At 42.2% G+C, this 11,935-nt stretch overlaps 1 protein-coding gene across 6 annotated transcripts in view; it reads left to right on the top strand.

Annotated features, from left to right (window-relative positions):
• TBC1D14 (TBC1 domain family member 14) overlaps positions 1-11,935 on the top strand; it is a 118,007-nt gene that overhangs the window by 62,600 nt on the left and 43,472 nt on the right. Inside the window, exon 2 of one of the 6 annotated variants that reach the window (XM_025195293.1) lies at positions 4,008-4,110. The exons of the other annotated variants lie outside the window; for them this stretch is intronic. The gene's annotated coding sequence lies outside the window, so the exon portion shown is untranslated. The remainder of the gene's footprint in view (positions 1-4,007; positions 4,111-11,935) is intronic. 6 annotated transcript variants of the gene reach the window in all.

Genomic DNA, 11,935 nt, shown 5'->3' with positions numbered 1-11,935 from the left:
CCCCACCCCATGTCCAGACCCCCACCCCACTGTGTGTCTACCTCTTCCCCCGCCCCCGCTCCACTGGAGCCTCACCCCGCCTGTCACAGGCACTCTTGATGCAGCACAGGCTGGAGCCCTGCCCGCCGGGAGCTACGCGCCCCCAAGAGCGTTACGGACAGACGCACGGACAGATCCCGGACTAACCCTTTATAGATATAGATAATAGAATGGGGTAACCTCATCCTCACAGTAAATGAAACAAACAACAAAACAAGCAGATGTGCAAACAACAAACAAAACACAAACCTGCTGTTTTCCTCCAGACATTGAAAGGGACATCTGGGCTCCGTGCTTCTCACTTGGCACAACAGCCTCCTCTTCTCCTGGATCTTTTAAACCTCTTTCTAGCTTTGGCATTGTTTGCTAATCATAAGGTACAGCTGCCTCCCATCCTTCTAGCTAGGCAGAGTATTAACTGCTAACCACCTGCAGCTGGGTTTCAGCTACCTGAAGGCTGAGCATCTCCATACACATAGTATCTGAGCACATTCCAGTAGTGTGAAAAGCAGAGTAACTGCACACTTGTCATGTGCTTGACAATGCAGGAATCTTCTTGAACTAGGTATCAGTAGAATTTAACCATGTATGTAATTGTAGAATCATAGTTGGGCTGAAAGGGAACCTCAGGAGACCATCTAGTCCAACCGCCCTGTTCAAGGCAGGATCATCCCTATCCAAACCATCCTAGATGACTAGTATTAAACCTGCATGAACAACTCTTTCACACAACCAGCAGGCATAATGCCCCAGAACACCAGGCACACCTTAACCTGCCACAGGTAAAGCAGGGGGATGAGAGCACTGGTCAGTGTCTTGCTGCTGCAAGGTCAGGAAGTAATTTGTTAAAATAGAATCAAGAAATCCAAGGAAGAGGACTGTGCCTGCTTCCCCCACCCTTAGCGTGGAGGAAGGCAAAAGGTGTGGGTTTCATCCCAGTGTCATAGAATCATAGAAGATTTGGGTTGGAAGGGACCTCAGGAGGTCATCTAGTCCAACCCCTGCTTAAAGTAGGACCATCCCCAACTAGATCATCCCAGCCAAGCCTGTGTCTAGCTGGGTCTTAACCTCCAAAGTTGGAGATTCCATCACCCTTTTGGGTAACTTGGTCCAGTGCTTTACTATCCTTCTAGCAAGAGAGATTTTTTTCCTAGTATCTAACCTAAAGTTCCCTTGTTGAAACTTGGAACCACTGCTCCTTGTTCTGTCATCTGCCACTACTGAGAACAGTCTAGCTCCATCTTCCTTCTCATGTCCCACTCCAGCAGAAAGAGACATTTCACAAAAGCCATAAACAAGGGAAATGTGAATAGGATGGACGCTGATGAACAGGATGGAATGGTCCAAAAATAACTTTGTTTGACTTTCTGTATTGTTTATCTTCCAGACAAATCAAGGAATTGTGGTTCACATTAAAACAGGAAACTGCATCAAACACTGCTTAAAAATAAGGCTAAATAAGTTAAAAAATTATTCTATACATTTCCTTTTGGAGGTTTTGTTTTGTTTTTTCCCAGGGAGAACCAAAAACCAATCTACTGAAGTCGAGTATTTAATTCACATATTTTTATGCTAGTGAAATCAAACTCAAGGAAGAACTTGGATTGCAAAAGGCCAATTTTTAATTTAGGGCTTTTTTTTATTCTTAAAAATTGTAAATACCTCATAGTTTCTGTCAGATAGGGAGTATAAAATAAATACCTAAAATATGACATACCAAGAGAATAATACTGTAACTGTTAGGACTTGACTTGATCTCCTGGGCTAGGGACAAAGTTACACATAAATGGGTTTAAGTGATCAGAAGCTGGTTTAAACCTGTGACAGAACAGAAGTTCAGTGCACATAAATCAGTTTCAAAATGGCTGAAACTGGTTTAAGATAAACTGTGTTACCAAATTTGCCCATTACTTTGGGGTGTGCTCATTTATTAGGGATACATTTCTAGGGTCTTTGTAATTATATCAACGTGCTGCTTGTGTTTCTATACGGAGCTGTATCTCTCCCTTCTGCAAGTCCTCACCCCAATGGAGCTATTTTGCAGGACTCGGTTTCAAGGGGGCTGGGTTCCTCCAGCCACCAAATCAGTCAAACACTCCCCCCCCCCCCCCGGGGGGGTTGATCAGCATGTACAGGCTGACACCCTCATATGTCAGGAATCAGTTCATCAGGGCAACAATAAAATGGAGTCAGACAAGCGCACAGGTGAACAGAATACCTCTGAATCAGGCTGGATGTCCAGCTGACACCCTCATGGGCCAGCATTCAGTTTATTAGGGCACATCTGAGCCAGACTGGGTCAGTCAGCCTATACAAACTGACCCCCTTATGTGTATCAAACTCAGCAATCTTTTGCCCTAACTGTCCTAGTAGTGGTAGCCTCTTGATGAGTGGACCCCACAGTATTTTTGGGATCTTTGGCTTAGGTAAAAGCAGTGTTGCTGCAGAGCAAGTGGGGAAGGGGAAGTATAGAAGGAAAAATTCATCTGGTTACCAACAGTTTGACTATAAAAGTTATTTATTGCTAAGTATATGAAAATTATGATGGTACTAGTAGTAATAGCCATGCGAGGAAAAACGAACAAAAACAATTACAATATTACCCTGGTTCAATTGAGTATTTGGGGAAACCTAGCTCAAGCTTAACTAATAAAATTCAGGTTCAGAAAGCTGTGCCTAGAGAGAAAAAGAAAAAAAAGGGAGAAAGAGAGAGCGAGCGAGCGAGAGCTAGGCTCTCACTGTTCCAAGGCACTCAGGTGTTTGTTGACCGGCAAAGTTCCTAACATGATTGTTGAAGGTTAAACAGGCGACCAAAAGAGACTGTTTATCCCAGCTTCTCAAGAACAACAGCGGATGGCGTCAGAGAGATTTCTCCCTCTTGAAGCTGTTTTCTGCTTTACAGCTTTCTTATACCCTTAGTCCACCTCTTCAAAGCATTCTTTTAGGGGTCCAAGCCATAATTGACAGGGAAAATCCTGTTATATAAACAGTTTCAATTTAAATGAATTACCTTTTTCAGTGACAAGGGGTTATCTGGTTTGGAACATCTCAAGAAACTGATTCACAACCAGGAAAAACATCAAGTTTTAAGGAGTAACCAGACACCTAGGAGCCAGCTTTAAATTATTATGAATATAGAAGATATACTGGAAGGGCTTCTCAGATGGCTTACCTATGCTTGCACTGTGAAGTCAGCATCAGTATTTTATATTTTACCTGTTGTGAATAAGCCTCAGTTTAGCATGATTTTCAGATTTTACTGTAGTCTTTTAACATACTTAAGGGGATTACTTGGAGTGTTCATAAACTTTGTGGGGAGGACTTCCACCAGTCATCCCAGGAAAAGTATGACAGCATTTGTTGTCAGGGCTCCAGTGGGTTGGATGTTCTGATGAACCCTTAACCATTGTTCAAATGTTGCCCTTACCCCCTCTGACTCAGTCTCTTGCCTCAGCATTCCCTAACCTGGCAACCAAGTTTTAACCCTCCCATACTGGGACTGGGGAATGTATGGCCCGAGATGCCTGTTAATCTTTTCTTCTGCTTGGTTCTGGTTAGATGGGGGCGGGGGGGGAATAGAAAAAGTCCTTTGTAAGTTCAGCAAGCTGGGTGCCAGGGACCCAGAGCTGACAAGTAACACCTGATTGAATGTAGTATCAGATTTAACTGATTTAGGTCACACCAGTTTATGAAACTTCTGTCCCAGACCCCTTCCTGGTTTAAGTTAAATCACAGTCCCCCAGCTTGCTTTTCAGCCCTGGGCTGTGGTGTGCTGTGCTTCAGAGAGTAGGGCTGGCCCCACTGCTCCCTAGCTTGAGCAAGTGAGGGCTGGCTCACTGGCCCCCCAGGCAAACCCTGTCTGGGGTCTAGGGTTAGAGAGGGGGGTTAAACTCACCTTCCCCCAAGTACAGAGCTGCCCTGCCCTGCTAAACTTAGTGTTGGCTGTGACTGTGAACTTCAAATCCCAGAGGCACCTGGAAGCAGGAAGAGAAAATGATGAGAAACCCTGTGGAGTCCTGATGCTCTGATGCTGGACTGAAAATCCCAGAGACCTTGCGGGTAGCAGGAAGAGTAAGTGAACACACTTCCCATGCTGTGTTTATAGTTTTCAGTTTATAGATTTTTAAAGAGAGAAGTATTCTTGTTCAAGCTTTTATGAATTCAGCTACCTTCCCCCCTTTACCCTCTGCCCTCCCTGGCCCCCTGCTAAGGACAGGCCTGGGGCCTGGCCATGCCCCCTCTGCTCCAGTATAGAGAGGGGAAAAGTCTTTCTCTCTTCCTTCCCCTTTGGCAGTGGCTGGCAGGCATGCTCTAGCACCCCCTGGCTTCTGGCTTGAGTCACAGCAGGCGTGTGGCTGCATTTCCTGAATCGAAAGCGAATGTGTTCAGTTGTTTATTGGTTCAATCTCTGCATCTTAGACTAACTTGCAAAGACTTATCAATTCTTTGATAAGAATTGCTTTTTGAATGTATGTACTCAGGTCTTCCTTATGGACAGTGTAAAAATAATACTGCTTGTGAAAAAGTGTTCTTTCTGTGTGTTCTTGTTATGCCGTTTTAACACAACTGTGGGCTTGTGTAAAATGCATGCCAAGATTTTAAACCTCTTTCTACTAAAGCTGAGTCCCAAATAGGCAAGTGTACGTATTCATGGGTTCTGATAGGAAATTAAAAGCAACAGTCACTGATGTAAGTGCACATTTTGTGAATATAGGAAATGAGAACAAGTTATTTAGCAATATATATGGAAATAGAACATCCAGCTGAGAGAGAGAGAGAGAGATTTCAGTAATTCACTGCTGTGTGCAAATAGTGCCATCTATCTGAGGATTTCAAAGTGCTTTATGTATAAATTAAACTAAATCTCAAATTTCCTCAGGATTAAAATGCTTTATTTCTGTGTGCTCTCTATTTCAGTTTCTCTGCTAGTATGAAATTACTTGTCTAAGGTCATTCAGACTTCTGTCATTTGTTTATTCTTCCTATGGTGCTTTTCTTCATCTCATCCTGAATTTCATCTACCTTGTATAGCTACTTACATCAGAGTGCTTGAAAGTCTTATTTGATCATGTTAATCTCCCACAATTTATTTTTATTTATTCTTCATTATGTCTGGCTTTAAAAAACATCTTTTCATGCATTTTAAAATATAATTATTACTTGTTTTATCTCATAGTTTTGAAAACTTGCTTTGGTTATCCCTACTGAAGGAGCATGTGGCAATGGTAGAAGAATTACTGCAGGGCACAGGGGCATGTGTCTGAATAGAAAGACTATCTTTTATGTCCTGTTTGTGATCCTGTTTATGGACATGGTTAAGATGGAGAAATCTAAACATTGGAACATGAATCTAAATATTTGGTATAGCTTTATGTTGAGCAGGATTGGGTCCCATTTGGTTTGGCAATCATCTGTGCTAATAAATGTCTTTACTCTCTTTGGTCCCTGGTAAGATGTTAATTTAAGAGTATGATTAGGAACTGAGGAATTTTATGCCCTCTCACAAATGGTACATGTCCTGCCATGCCACATGTGCTTGGCAGGATACACAGAGTTTGGGAAGGGGTATAAAATCCCTCAGATCCTAGTTGCATAACTGCTAGAGCCAAGCTGAGACGTGAGGCTGCCCACAACCTGATCCTGTTCATTAGACAGCAGGCAGCTCTGTCCTGGCCCCAGCACTACCCCATAACTGTTCCACGCATGCAGGGTTCAGGGCAAGGCTGTAAACCTACCAGGCTTGAGGGGAACCCTGCCTTTTGGTTTCAGTTTTTACTATTAACACTTGTCAGCAGTACTGTTTTGTCGGGGGGCAGCGGGGAATAAAATATTTTCTTTTATGTTGAAATTGAAGCACTTGATAGGAGCGCTGGTTTGAACAGAAATTTTCTCAAGTTCAGGTTGGAATTCAGGAGAGGTTTTCAGGCTCCACAGTCCAGTGGCCAGAATATCAACCTGAGACAAGGGAGACCCAGATCCAGATGCTTCATAATAAGGTAAACCTTTTCTTTGAATCAGGCAGAGCAGGGGCTTGAAGCCCAGTCTCCTGTCCCTTAGGTCAGTTCCTTAATCTCAAGGCAGTAAACAGAGAAGGAGCTCCCTCCCCCTACTCTACCCTGACCCAACAGAAATGGCCAGAGTGAGTGGTTAGGATGCTGGTGCTTCCCTTCCCCACAACCTTTATGAGTTGAAAATCTGCTGCTTTGACTTGAAGAAAGACGCTTCTGCACAGTTGCACTTATTGGGCACGCTCAAAATGTTTTTTGTATCATCTCAGTGTGAAACAAAAACAACTTTCAGGGTTTCAAAAGGGAATTGCTCATCCTTTGGACATCTCTAGTAGTCAACTTCTAGATTTTTATGCAGATTAGCATGTGGTTCCTAATTCCTGCAGTGATTGATGTTATGTGTACACTGGAGAACAGCAACCTTTTGGCTTTTGGCTCTTTGTGTTGATCAGGTAGAATTCCTTCCCTGGAGGTGTCAGATGGCAGGCAGGGAGGTAAAAAAAACTTCCTTCTTGTTCTGCAATGAAGTTTAGGGAAGGAATTCTACCTGATCAACGCATCAAAGAGCTACTCAACACAGCTCACAAAGACGCTCTTATGGACCCAGAGGGACAGCCTTCCATCTTCAGCTCCCTCTGTGCAAAAATATTTATTTCTTACCTATGGGGACTTTTTACCATCTTGTACCATCTACACTTTTCCCAGAGCCTGACAAAGGGACTTGGATCCCAAAAGCTTGCAGAAAAGGACAATTTTCTTGCCATTTTCCAGTTGGTCTAATAAAAGGTCTCATTTTGGAACAAAGAGTTCTAGTCTTTTGTATGTCTCTTTGTCTCACACCAACATGGCTACCAAGTACATCCCTGTAGCATCCTGTTAGTTGTTTTCCTTCGGTCATTTCAGCTCCCTTAATGACCTCAAAAAGGATACTAGGCTTTATCAGTGACTGAAAGGCAGTCTGGGCTCTTAGTAGTTTACAATCAATTCTTAACTGCCCAAATTAATGGAGTAATATTTCTTTTCAGAAAACATCAGTTTTCATATATGAAATACATTGGTTGTTGTATGGAGAGTAAAAATATTACATTTTATTTTGCAAGCACCTGGAAAGGCTATGGTAATGATGTGCTTGTAGAAAAGTAGAAGTTTGATATTCTGTACCTTGGATAATTTCCTACCTTAACGCAGGCACCTAATGCTAGAAGCACTTTTTTCTCCTAGCTGCCTTATTTAGTTATAATTGTACACCACTTACCAAGCAATATAATTTTTAGTGGCTAACTGTACAAAATTGTAAAAACTTATAAACCCACCCTTTTGCTGTGATTGATAGAATGGAACAGTTTTTTCCAGGTACATGGAATATTGCAGAAGTGTGAGGTACACAGATTCAGACATCCTGTCTGATACTCTTCCAGAAGTCTAAACCAAAAACCACTTTAGTTTTCAACATATAAATCATGTCATCTACTTTCTTTTACTAATTCCTTAACTGATAAAAGTAAATTAATCACTCTCAGTAAATATTCACATGTTCCCTTCCTCCCATTATTTTTTACATAAATTGCTTGCGAGCGGGTTTTTTATCTCAGGTTTCTTGACAGCTATGAGACTTTTGCACATGATTCCATAACTTGGTTTTATTTAAGAGGAATCAGTGAAGTGCAATAGGCATCTCCCTATCTAGGTTTTCAGTACTATTGTCATACTTCTATTAACAATTCTGAGAACACCTTTTTGGCTATTAAGGGTCAGACTCAAAATTTTTATTGAATGAATGATGTATGTGCTTTCTGTATGTTGTTGTTTTCTCATTTCCTCTTATAGAAGGTATTCAAATAGTTCTGCCATTCACTCTAATCAGTCTTTCTGTGTCACATAGGAAAAAGTTACATCCGAGTTCTTTGTGCCTAGTCGTGGGCCAGGTCTCTCTTGGGTGCAGTCTGAATGCAGAACAGAAAGGCCTCAACACTTGAAAACTTGCAATCTGGGTATAAGACAAGATGACAGGTGGGGGAGTAAAAGGAAGCATTGAGGCAATGTTTAGATTGCAGATCACACACTTGAAAGATAGGAAATGGTGCAATCATGGTTCTGCTTTCTTTTGCTCCACTGCGTGTGCTGAATGAAGAGGGCTTCTTTTTTAAATTAATGTGGTCATATAAAAACTGTGTATACATGAGGAACTTCAGTGTACTTTAAAGTTTGGGAACCTTAACTTAGCAGCAGCTATTCACAGTTTCTGTAATGTCTGAATGATGATAGTGATTTAAAAAAATGTGTATGACATTTTTTCACTCTCTAGAAAGATCTTTTTAATTTTACCAATTTTCCATTTTTCCCAAGTAACGTTTTTTTTCTGCAGGGTGGTTTTGTTGACTAAGTTACTTGTTTCACATTTGTTTTTTAGTTTGATACATTTTTGTAATTTTTAAAACTTCAAAAGTTTATGATGTTCCTCTCTCAGTAGGAGAAACTACAAAGATTTACCAAAGGAATATTGTACTCCACGTGTTTGTTTGTTTTTCATCATAATTTTACCTTTTCGGTTTTGTTCTTACTATTGCTGTTCATATCTGATGATAATGTCTGAGACTTTGGGCTCATATTCTGTTGTTTCAGATACTTCCTGCTAAACTAATTAGCACTTGAGTAAATTATTTCAGTGAAACCATTTACTGTACATGAGCTCCTTTAGACAAGGTTGATTCCCTAAGGTAGTAACAACTCAGTATTTGTTGGTGGCTCACTATGGAGAGGCAGGGCTGAATATGTACACAGGTTTAAGAGATGGTGCTAAAGAGATCTGTGATTTTAAAAAGAAAAAAATTACCAAATCAGAAGCAGCCAGTACACTTTGAAAAATCACTTTGTAACTTTACTGGGTGCCAAGTGGTGGCTCAAAATATGTTCATTAATACATTATTTAACAGCAATTTTGAAATATCATTCACTTCCTCAGTTTGGACAGATTCCTATGTCTACAGAGAGTATTTCTTATGTCCCTATATGACCTATCTTGCTTTCAAACCAGTCCTTTAAAGTTCACCTCTCTTACTGAGATGAAGCTAGAACCAGGGTGGGGCAGCTACAGGCCTGTTAGTCTCACCTAGGTTTTATGTCAGACTTTAAAATAGTCTTTGAAAGAGACTAGAAAAATGGCATAAAATACAGTGTGGGCTTACCAAATTTAGATCATGCCAGCCTAAACTGATCTTCTTTGAGGATAGATTTTTCTGGACAATGGAAATAGACTACAACTACTCAATCCAGATTTCCATGAAGAATTTGGCATGGTGTGATACAGAAAATCATTATTTAAGATGTGGATTAATAGATTAATATTAATATGGGTTAAGAACTGAATGAAGAGAAGAGGACAATGCTTTGTGTTGAAGGAGGAAGTGTGAAACTGGAGGGCAGTTGTTAGTGGAGTTCAGTTTGGGAAAGATTGTGTGTAATGACCTTGTCAGAGAAATCTGCTGATGAGATAGTTAGGAGGTCTTGGCAACATAAAAAGAGATCAGCAAGTAGAGGAGGAATTGGATGACTCCAAGTGATAGAAATGGTATGAACAAAGTGCAAGGTCATGTACTGATTGTCCCAATTAGGCACCTACGGGAAGTAAAGCAGAATTTAGATGCCTGAGTGATCCAGATAAATGCTATTCCAGCAATTGCAAAACTGTTCAAGCAGTTAAAATAATTTAGGTGCCTTCAGGTGCCATCTCTTTATGAGTTTTACATGAGGATTATTTTTTGTTTTTGTTTGGTCACTGCGGCCAGAGCAGAGTTAGAGCCCAGCTCTCATTACCCCTTGGGGTTGCCCTCGCTGGTGGGCTAGGAAGACGTGCTGCTGCTGCTTGCTTGTTCTCCTTTTGAGTCCATGACTCTCCTGCACTGCTGTGTAAAGTGGCCCAGCATCAGCTGAAATAGTGGTGGGTTTCCCCCACCCAGGTTGTTGCCTAGGCTGGAATTAGGAAACTCCTGGCATGTGGGAGATGTACATTCAAATCCACTCAAGCTCAAAAGCATCTAGACTCGGATCTTCCTCTGCATGAACAAGAGCTCCAACAGCTGAGCTGTTGGGCAAAAAGTGAGTGGCCTGTTGCTACCACCACTCTGTTAAAGAATGAACATTGTTAGGGGTGCTTTATTTCACACCTGCATCTGTGATCACTTGAGTTAACTATCTCCTTTCTGGGTGTGTTCTGGATCCTGAAGTGACAGATGTGCCTAATATGCAGTCCTGGAGCAGATGCCTGAACTCTGGGGAGGCATCTCTGTGCCTAGCACTTCCTTAATGGCTGTCTCTGAGCATAGTCCTATTGAGTGCCTGAGCACTCTGATTGCTTTCTGAAGGTGGCTGTCTCACTAGGGATCCTCAATGTCTACCCATCTTGATATGAAAAATTGGATCCAGCCAATTTTTTTAACATTACAGTGCCTAAAAGTTGAGGCTTCTGAAAATGCCTGGCCCTTAGGGACTAATAATAATCGATGCTATAAGTTAGTGGGCATCCAGAGGAGGTTAAAGATGGGTGTACTGATTGATCACAGGATGAAGGAGCCACCAATGAGCTGCAGCTGCAAAAGGCAAATGTGGTCCTAGGATGCATCAAGTGAGGTGTTTCCAGTGGAGCTTTAAAGGGAAGGTATCATTGTACAAGGCACCAGTTAGATTTCAGTTAGTTACAAACTATTTCCAGATGAAGAAAAATTAATTGCAACTAGAGCAGAAGCAGAGAAGGGCTGCTAGGTAGGATGATCAGGGAAAGGAGAGAGAGCTTGTCATGAGGAGACCAAAAGGATTGCTTTCTCAGCCTTCACTATGTTAAGCTGAATGGGGGAGCCCCAGTTGTCTATAAATGCATTGATTGGGGTGGAGAGGTAAATTCTGGGGAGGGAGAAGAGCTGTTGTGCTCTGCCTATACTGCTCTCATGATGCTTCTGGGGACTGCTGCTTTCAAACGCATCCCACTTGCCCCTCTGCCCCATGCCAGTGCCTGAAATAAAGCAACCTAAACCCCCACTCTCAACTGGTCTCTGGTGTGGAAGGCTGAAGACCCCACATAGTGGCTTCACTGCCTCATTTCTGGGGTTGATGTGTGGGGAATGCCTGGGTGATGTCTGGCATCACCCAGGAGCACTGCAGAAGCAGTAGAGAATATACCCTTTGTCTAAAAGACAGTGTTGGCACAAGAATGACTGACAGTGAATACATTTAGGCTGAAAGTTGAGAGAAAGTTTCTAACACTTAGATGAGTGAGGTTTTGGAGCAGGCTTGTAACAGGAGCAGTAGAGACAAGAGCCTAAGCAACTCTCGAGAAAGAGTTCAGTAATTTATGAAAGTGATCATATGACATAGTTGCTTGTGATAGCAGCAGGGGTCTGGACTCAGTCCACTTGTGCACCAGGAGGTCCCTTTCAGTTTTGTGTTCCTGTGACACCTTTTGGGATGGGAGGGAACTATCTGAACTGGGAGCAGATGATGCAGTGTTTCACAGCCCATTTATCCCTTCCTTTTTTGTTTTTGTTTCTAGTAAGTGGGGGCTGCTGCTTCTTTCTTTCCCTCCTTTCCTCCTCTTGTGTGGGGACTGGATAAAGCTGAGCAGTCCTATGCTTTGTCTGGTATCAGGACCCAGGGACCCTTATCACACTCGTAAGTGCTGAGATTGGGCAGTGTGGGTGGTACTGGGACTGAGGGATTGGCTCCTGCATGTGAGGAAGGTTGAACCTTGCTGAATAGCCAGTGTAGGGATCATTACATGAACTCCTCACTTGTTACCCTTAATCTGTTTGCTAGTTTCCAATGATACCAGGAGCTAAACTAATCTCAAATAGGGGTGAGGGGGAGTGGACTGATAAAATTGCTATGTGGTCCATCTC

This window comes from Alligator sinensis, unplaced genomic scaffold, assembly GCF_000455745.1.
Source record: "Alligator sinensis unplaced genomic scaffold, ASM45574v1 scaffold421_1, whole genome shotgun sequence".
NCBI lineage: Eukaryota > Metazoa > Chordata > Crocodylia > Alligatoridae > Alligator > Alligator sinensis.
The sequence above is the reverse complement of the archived record's forward strand: the minus strand, read 5'-3'. Positions and strand labels throughout refer to the sequence as shown.